We start from the raw sequence: 9,092 nt of genomic DNA, 5'->3' as shown, positions 1-9,092 counted from the left end.
TTACTCTGCTCTTACAATTAAGCAGAATGCCTTACCAATTACTTGTGTCTTTCCACTCTCACTGTGAAGTAGGAAATCCTTGTCTCTGACAAAGGATGGTGAACAGAAGCACTGAACAAACTCAGCAGCTTGAAGGGCCAGGGGACTTTTGGCAGTGCCATGAGGGAAAAACAAGACTAGAAGCAAAATCTGTGAGTTTTTGTGCTGTGGAGACCCCTCCAGTCCTGCCTGGTACTGTCCCCAAGGCTCCCTGTGCCACTGATAGCACAAGCCCTTGTGAAGTAACTCCTGAATCACAGTTTACAGCCCAACACAGGGAAATAAACTGGCAGCAATTTTGTGCAGTTTTTATCTGCAGAGCTGTGAACACCATTTTCCCACCATGAGACCAGGGTGACCACTGAATCAGTGAAATGGGCACAAACACCCTCAACCCTTCTTAGGGCTGTGGATGAGAAAGGTGTGGTGAATTTGGGGCACATCCATCTCTTGCTCTGCCCCTTTCCAGACGGAATTTTTTTATGCTCCTCCCTGGACAAACCTGTTTGAGCAACTTGTTACCCTGAGGGCATGTTGGGCAACCTCCTCATGACTCAAGGTCTGTAGGAGTGCTCCAAAAGCATCATTCACTGTGTCCCAGTGAAACACTTCAGTGACACATGACATTCACCCACCACCCAGGAGCTTCCCAGTCCTTCTCCTGAGCTGGGAAGGCCAGAACAGGTTCTCCCTGCCATGGACCACATCATGGTGTTTGCCACAGAGCTGTTTTAACCCAGCTTGGTCTCATGTCTAATTGGCAATGGCAAATCCATCTCTCCACTTCTAACAGTCCTATTTCTGTCTCTCCTAGGGAAAGCCACCCTCCTCAGACCTCAGCTTGGGAAACCATCAGTGAGCCAGACCTTGCCCAAAGCAGAGCAACTCAAGCTCTGGAAGCTCATTTAGAGCCCCAGATTCATTGAATTGGCATGTCCCAAGGATGCTAGCCTCAGCAAAAGCTTCCCACATCACCCCTTGCCCTCCCTGCAGCCTCCACAAGGTCTGTGTTGGGGGAGAAAAGTCCCACAGCACATTGGTGCTCACACTGCACCAAGGGACAAGCAAAACAAGGTGACATTGGGGTATTTGGAGAGCAAATAGCTGTTGCAAAGAGCTGGCATGAAGTTTATGTGAAAGATCCTGTCCCTCAGGGCCCCATAGCATAGGTCAGCCCTACCCCAACCCACACATCAGCACACACCAAACTGGGGGTTTTACAAGTCAGGAAAAAATGAAAGTTGCTCAAACTGTTACAATTCCAAACACCCAGGACTCCTGTGGCTGGTTTTCCCTGACAGGGTAAGTCACCTCCTCACTCCTGCCCAGGGCAGGATGACATCCAGTGTGTCCCTCTGGTGGGGGACAGGCTGTGGGCAGCCCAGTGCCCAGAGCCCAGTGTAGAGATTAGAGCAATTTGGACCTGTCACTTTGATGCACAGTGTTTTGCTTTGTGGTCACAAGCCTCTTTCAGTAAATAAAATCAGAGGTGATTTCCTTCACCCACTGGGATTTCTTGGGCTACAATTAGCATGAGAGAAGATTTTAAAATGCAGGAGTGTAAATTTATAGACACAGCTGTCAGAAAGGCTAAAAAACCCTCAGCCCATAAATTATCAGCATCCTTGGCTGTTCAGTGCTGATACAAAATCACAGAAGACACTGCTGGCAGTGCCATTCCCATGTCCTCATAACAACTAAGGCAGGATAATATAGGTAATACAAGTAAAACTGAACATAATGCAGTCTTCACGGTTATAATTTCTTTTAAGATCTACACCACTTAGGCTTTCTATATAATTAAATCTATAGATTGCCTTCGAATGCTTACCTTGCAAATTCCTTGAGCTCTGATGAAAAGTATGCTGTTCACAACAACAAGATTTATTACATCTAGCACTCTATATTATAGCTGCTCTGCTAACCACAATAAACAAGATATGAAAAGCAATCATATAGATAATGCCATGGAGGAACAAGCACCAGCTTTGTCTTTAACCCTTTCACCTGCCTTCGTGCTGGAAACTCCAGTCAATGTTCCTGCAGCCCCATCCAGCCTCGCTGGATTAAGGATTTTGTTTCTGTAGTAATAGACCCAAGGCTTGAGTTTCTCTTCCCCCCCTCCCCCCATTTCTAAAGCACCAGTATTGTTGGGAGAGCTGAATTTCTCTCTGTCACTATCAAAGGTCACAGTCCTTGTCCAGAGGAAAAATAACTAAGTAGAGCCAAGCCAGCTGCTGTGGTGGGTGCTGGTAAGGAGTGACAGGGCAGGGCCATGGCTGTCCCTGGGGTACTGAAGCTTTGCAGTACTTCAACCCACATTTAAACTCATTGTATCTGGGTTTAAACCCCCTTTCCAAAGGCTGGAGGTAGGTCCCAAGCAGGGCAGGGACATCCCATCACTGCTGTAGGCTCAGCCTCTCTGCCCAGGAAGACGCTGTCAGCTCAGGACACAGTAATTTCATTAATGATGTTTTGCATCACAGAAGCCTGGATTTGACCCTGGAGACTTATAAACATTATTTAAAGGGGGAATTTTAATGTGAAGGTCAAGTAGATATATAAGCTTAATCAAGACAGAGCTCAAATGTAATAGTCCTTCAATACCCACATGCCTGAGAACGTTTTCTCAAATCCTGCTCCCCCCACCTTTAAATCTTGACCAGATCCAGAAATAAACACTCCAGAGGCCAGAGTAGCAACCAAAGGTAAAAGTAGCACTGATAAAAATCTATTTTTTTGCCATTCCCGTTTATGCAGTGTAAACAATGAGTCCATATTCTTTGCACCTAATGAAATAAATAAAGCCCTGCTAAATATTAGCACACATGAGGACAAGGAAGCAAGCAGTCACTTGTTTTCTGCCTTACACACAGAAACCATCAGCCATTTCAACCCAGAGGAATGAGGAATGCTCCACAAGTGGGAATTCACTAGTATTTTCTGCCCCAAAACCCCATGCACAAACAGGATGGAGACTGCAGAAATGCTTTATTACTCCTTTGTGTAGGGACAACTGATTTCCTTTTTCTCCTGCCCATTTTTTCCCCCGTTTTAAGTCTGTCTCCATCCAGCCAGAACACAAGTACCCTGGAATAATAAACTCCTTGTAAGCAATGCCAAAATCAGGCAGCGGCAGGAGAGGGGGCAGCAAGGTCTTGGGTTTAAGAACAGACCAAATTGTTCTATCCAGGGTAGAGAAATTAAAATATGCTGGAAATAAATGTAAAAATAGACTGGGGTCTGCAGTCCAAACAGAGCATATATTTAGTAGTTGTGAATGGGAAAGAGCAGAACATTCCTGGAAATTGCTCAAAAAGCATCTAAGGAAGAGTAAAAGATTTCCACGCAGAGATTTTTAAGGCAGGTTGCCATGGATGCTGGGAAGGGTGTTAGTCTCTGACCCTCATTGCAAAATATGTTTCCCAAAAGCTGGTTTTTTTCCAGGAATTGCAAGGACTTTAATTCTGGAGACTTCCAAAAAAGAAGTAGTTTGGAACACAGCACCCTGGCATAACAGAGGTCCTTCACCAGTGATGACAAATAACCCTGGGAAGGAGCAGGAGAAGTGACCTAACCTTTTCCTCAGGCTGTCAGTCAGGGAAAACACTTCTGACAAACCTTATCCAGGCTGTTCATAAGAGTTTCTTGAGATAGAGACTCTCCCATTCATATCAAAGAAACCCAGACTGTGGCCACACTTCTTCTAACTCCCAATATATGCCCCACATGCCCCTGCTGAACTCTGCTGTTCCCTGCCCCACCCACCAGGTATAAGCAAAATCAACATTTATCTAAATAGGTAAAATATTTTTTTCCAGGGCTGGGGCAGCAGGAGACTAATCTCCTGGGAAAGTGACACTAATAAGGATCATTATTTCCTCACAATTATTTTTTTTCCCTTTGTTGCATCCCCTAAGAAGATAAGCCTTTGTGGCATCTGCTGCTTTAACAGCTCATGAGCACGGTACCGCTGCTGGAGACAGGACATGTGACAGAGGGTGAAAGGCATGGCAGGTCTCAGAGCCCATCAAAACCTGTCAGTACCCAAACTTTTGCCATTACAGACATGGCACAGAACCACAGAATGGTTTGGGTTGGAAGGGACCTTAAAGATCAAGTAGTTCCAAGCCCCTTACCACAAGCAGGGGCACCTTGCACTAGACTAGGGTGCTCAAAGCCCCATCCACCCATCCTGGGAATAAGTTCAACCTGTTGATTTTTGCCCCAGCTGAGAAGAAGCCCAAGATCTGAATGATCAGTGTTCAAAAATTAATACTGTGATGTTAAAGGATTAGTGGCAAAAAAGTTGATGGCAGGCCATGGGGCACTTTGGGCTGCTCAAGGACAGTAAGTGTATGGCATGTTTGACACTTCAGGCAGTACCTGGGCGTTGCTGCAGAGGTGTTTGAGCTGTTCATGCCCCACCATGGCAGGAGGCACCAGCTTGGATCTGAGATAAAACTGGTATGATAAGAAAAAGCCTATGTTACAACCAAGGAAAATTAGACACTTAGGACAACCTTCCTGAGGAGAGAACATTAACTTATTGGCATGAAATGATGTATGGTAAATATTTGCATAAACAGCTTTACCAGAGTTACACTAAATACTCCAGAAAACAGCTGATTTCTCAGAATAGGCACAGAGGCAAAGTATAGTATTGTTCTTATAGCCCAAGGAATGAAAAAAGAATCAGCCACCACAGGGAGCAGCAGTGAAGCTGATGTTGACAGAAGTGCACGTGCCTATTTGACCAAAGTGCTCCCACAAGCATTTGTCCTGGGCATAAAAGCAATGATCACTGTCACCTGGTTTAGGGTTTTAGTCTATTTGTAATTTAATAGAAGAATTTCACAGAGATTTCTGCCTTATTGATTTTGCCTAATGGAACAAGCTCGTTTCCTGGGGCACCGTGTACTGCACTCTGCACAACACATCTAAAGGGCAGGAGAGCCCCTCTGCTCCTATTCTAGTAGACTGTCAGCATTTAATTAATCCAGGAGCTGCAGGGCAAATTCTTAGTGCAACCAAAAAAAAAAAAAAAGGTAAAGACAAAACATCAATTTATGCTCTGAATGTCCCTGTGCATTACGATCGTACTCTTGGAGCATTTAAACTGGAGGCTACGAGGCTGGACTCCTTGTAGTACTTGAGTGCCTGTCAGATTTCCCCCCTTTAAGGCCTCTGCCAGATACTCTTTATCCTTTATAACATCAAATGCTTTCAGTAGGAGGCTCTCTTTGATGCTGATTTTCTCTCTGATTCTCCAGGCATAGATAAATGAAGGTTTCCTTTATATTTGGAAGTGTAATGAAAGCCCTTAGCATTTCATTACTTGCATTCACACACAACACAACAGAGCTGGGCAGGTTCTTTGGGAGCATCCCATTGCACACCAGTGGATCAGTCCTGGGTATCACCACCAGGTGTACACACACATGTCATCCCTGAGCCCAAATCCTGCATGGATAATGGGATGCAGATGATCATGAAAGTCTTATTTGACTTCACGTACATTTTTTGCTGCCTGTGAGATCACTGACCAATTGTGTCACCAACTAAGGAACATCCCCATCATCTTTTAGCAACTTTGAAGCTAAATTTAGAATAGTAACCTTTGAAAATTACTTTTGCTTTGGTTTTGGTTGTAGTTTCACTCCCTGTCAATGCTACACACTGTCAACGGCTTTGCCACTCCAGTCTCTCTTTCTTTGCACCCCTGCAAATAAGTCCTGTCCAAGTGGATGTCACTGGTAAACACACTCATTGGGTTCACTGCAGGTCAACCAGATGAAACACAATTTTTAAAAGAAAATATTTTGTAAGCTGCAACAGCTTATGCATCCAGGAGCAAAGCTGCTGCCTCCATATGCTGCCAGGAAACCCCGCAGATCAGGCCCGTGTTCTGTAAACTGTCCAGCACTTTGAGGTCCCTGGCAACTCCCTCCCAGATGCACAGAGCTCTTGGCAAGTAGAATCAGCGAACAGAATGGCAAAAACCTTGACAGGGACACCCTGGTGCCCGAATCTGCTTTCTGTCAGTCCAAGCACAGGGTTTAAGGAAAAGAGCAGGTAAACACCTTTGGAGAGGAATTGACCAAAACAGGAGAAAAGCCCCTGTCAATACAACTTTGGCTTCAATCTCCAAGACTTGACAGGGAATATATAATTTACAGCCATGTCCAGGAAACAAGTGATTTTGCAGCCTGACATGGCACATTCCAAATTTAGGTGACAATAAGCCTTTTTTGGCACAAAACACAGACCAGAATTTGACATTAGTAGTTGATTCACTGTGAAAAATGGGTGTTGATTGACTTGGCTTCTTCCAAACACATTGCTACCCAGAGATTAAAGACCACATGGTGAGGATGCACAAAACTGAATTTTATGGGAGCATCTCTCAGCTGCTGAGCAACAAAAATAAAGTCTCTGCCTTTAGAGTTATCAAACTTGTTTGCCCCTTTCTAGACTTTTAGAATTCAGAGGTTGGGAAGGTGTTAGGGGTTTTTTTAACCTTTTTTAAAATGTGATAGCAAAACTTATCCCTACACTGCTGAAGGGAGCTCAGAAGAGGGTTGTTTTGGTATCTGCAGGCTGAATTCTCTCTTGTCTGGGTCACTGTCATCACTGCAGATTTCCCCACAGAAAGTCTTCATCGTTCTTTGGCTTTGGGAGGAATAGGGCAGAACAGGGACCCACATGCAGGAAAAGGCAAACAACCAACATCCAAGTACAGTTTGTACCATTAAGAGAGTTCTTTGGTTCAACACTAGTGTCTTAATGGGTCCATAAGAGCCTTATTTTGGCTAAACCTTTATTCTAAATGTTGACTGATGCACAGTAAGAGTCATGCTAAGGCCACCAATCGTCATTAAGAATTCCTCCGTGGGGGTCCAAGGATGGTTGAGCTACTCCTTCAACGGTTAAATTTGTGTTGTACCTCTTTTTGAATGTTTTTGTGCAGAGAAAACATCCCATAACCACACCTAAGAGACCTTGGCCAGGAAACAGAGTTCTCAAGCATCGTGGGAGAGTGAGCCATTGGCAACCAGATCTTCATCTCCTGGCCACTGGCTTGGGACAGGCTGCTTCACTTTATGCTCTGTTTGATGAGACACCTGCACAATTTAGAGAACTGAGACAGCTCAGACAATGCAGCCATGATGCCCAATGGGGCTCTACAATCCCAGTTAAAATATCGTGGAACATCATGAGTAATAACATGAAACAGCAAGGAATTCCTGGTGTACCCAAAAAACCCTCCTGCTGTCCCTCATCAGCACTGGTGGAATAAACAGTTAAAACTGAGTATTGGGTGCCTGATCTCTAGTTCTTGCATTTCAAGTGGATGCAGCAAGTGAGGGAGTGTGTAGAAAGGTGCCCTACCCCTAACAAGTGCTTTGCCATCCATCTGCCTTCCCACGTGTTAAATCCTGGAGACACCACCAGCGTGCAGATAACTGGATATTGGATTGCAGCCAGCCCTGCACAAGTAAAGGCACATTCAGGCCCAAGATGTTTTCTGGCATCAGTATCAAGCTTCCTTTCTAGCAACTGAGGATGCTTAAAGGGCATTATAGTAGCTGCCTGAATATCAGAGGCACTCCCTTCACTGTTTGATTTCCTTGTGCAATAACGTGTGGTCAGATTCACACAAGGTTTGCAAAGGATCAAATCTGCTCTTTTCAAAGACAGCTGGGAATACCCCTGGAAAAATGTGAAAAACACAGCATGTGTTGGGACCGGTGCCTCTCCCTCATTATTCCATATAAATGCAAGCAATCTGACCCCTCCAAAGAGACTTTGCATTTCTCAGAAAATGACCATCTGTCAGGCAACAAAGGGTGCTCATTATTTAAATTAAGAATCTATTCCCTGCTGCCATTTTCACTCACTTCTCATTACAGCAGAGTCTCTCAAACACCCCATTCCCTTAGCTCAGTGAGATGAGATCACAGTTTACCCCCCCCTTCCCCAGCAGCCATCACCCATAACGATCCAACTGTAGGAGGCCACAGTCTGTGGGCCAAGAGAACTCTGGATTTGCCATCCAGGGGAGTCATGTGAATCAGTAAATATACACAAAGGGTCCCATAAACTGATGATGTAATGGTGATTTTAAGCATGTAATTATGAAATTAAAGTTTTCTTGAGAGGTGTGAACATGAGTGGTGGGACCACAGAGGTCCATCTGCAGACTGAGGCTGGCAGGAGCTGCCCTTGCACGCTCTGTGGGCTGCTGCTCCTCAGCATTTCCAAATAACCTGCACTGCACTGGGGAAAGGAGGCAAGGCCACCCAAATGTTGCAGGTCATCACCTCTGAACCACAGCAAGGCCTTCTGTGCAGCTGCAGAAACATGGAGGTGGAGGAAGTTCAGGAGAGCCTCAACTCCCCCACAATACAATTGCAAAGTATTTGCTGCTGAAGAAAAGAGATCCGGGAGAGTTTTTCTTGCTAGTTCTTGTTGTTAATCAAGATGCTTCCTCCTCTTCCCCCCTCCCATTGAGCCAAAAGAATCATATCAACAAATCCTCAGCTTGACATGATTTGCTAAATGTCACTTGTCACAGGGCTGCACAGCTCAGGGAAACGTGAGCGAGAAGCCAGAGCAGGGATGAGGCCACAATGCCAGCAGACCTCTGTGGCTTCATGGCTCTGCCTCAGGCTCTGGGAGCAGCCCCCTCCCCTCTCTGGGCCTCAATTCCCAACTAGACAAGAGGCAGCACGGAAAAGCCTCATGTCCTGTGGTCTGGGCCAGAGGTAAGTAAATGAAAGGTTACAACACACAGATACTTCAGTGGTGCAAATAAACGAGGCTGCTCTTGGAAGTACCCAGTTCCTGCTTGGCTGGTGGAGTAGGTCCAGCTTCTAACAGGCTGCTGTCTCCATCACGAAATACCCAGAGATTTAGTGGGTATGAAAATGTCTGACTTCCCTGCGGCTGGAACGACAGCAGGAGGAGGCTCGTGCCAACCGCGATTAGAGAGCGCCGGGGTTCGGGTTGACAATTCACATCGTCTAGAGGTACTTTGTGAATTAAGAACT

Source organism: Corapipo altera, unplaced genomic scaffold, assembly GCF_003945725.1.
Source record: "Corapipo altera isolate COAL_440 unplaced genomic scaffold, ASM394572v1 75, whole genome shotgun sequence".
In the NCBI taxonomy this organism is placed as follows: domain Eukaryota; kingdom Metazoa; phylum Chordata; class Aves; order Passeriformes; family Pipridae; genus Corapipo; species Corapipo altera.
Note: the sequence above shows the minus strand (reverse complement) of the source record.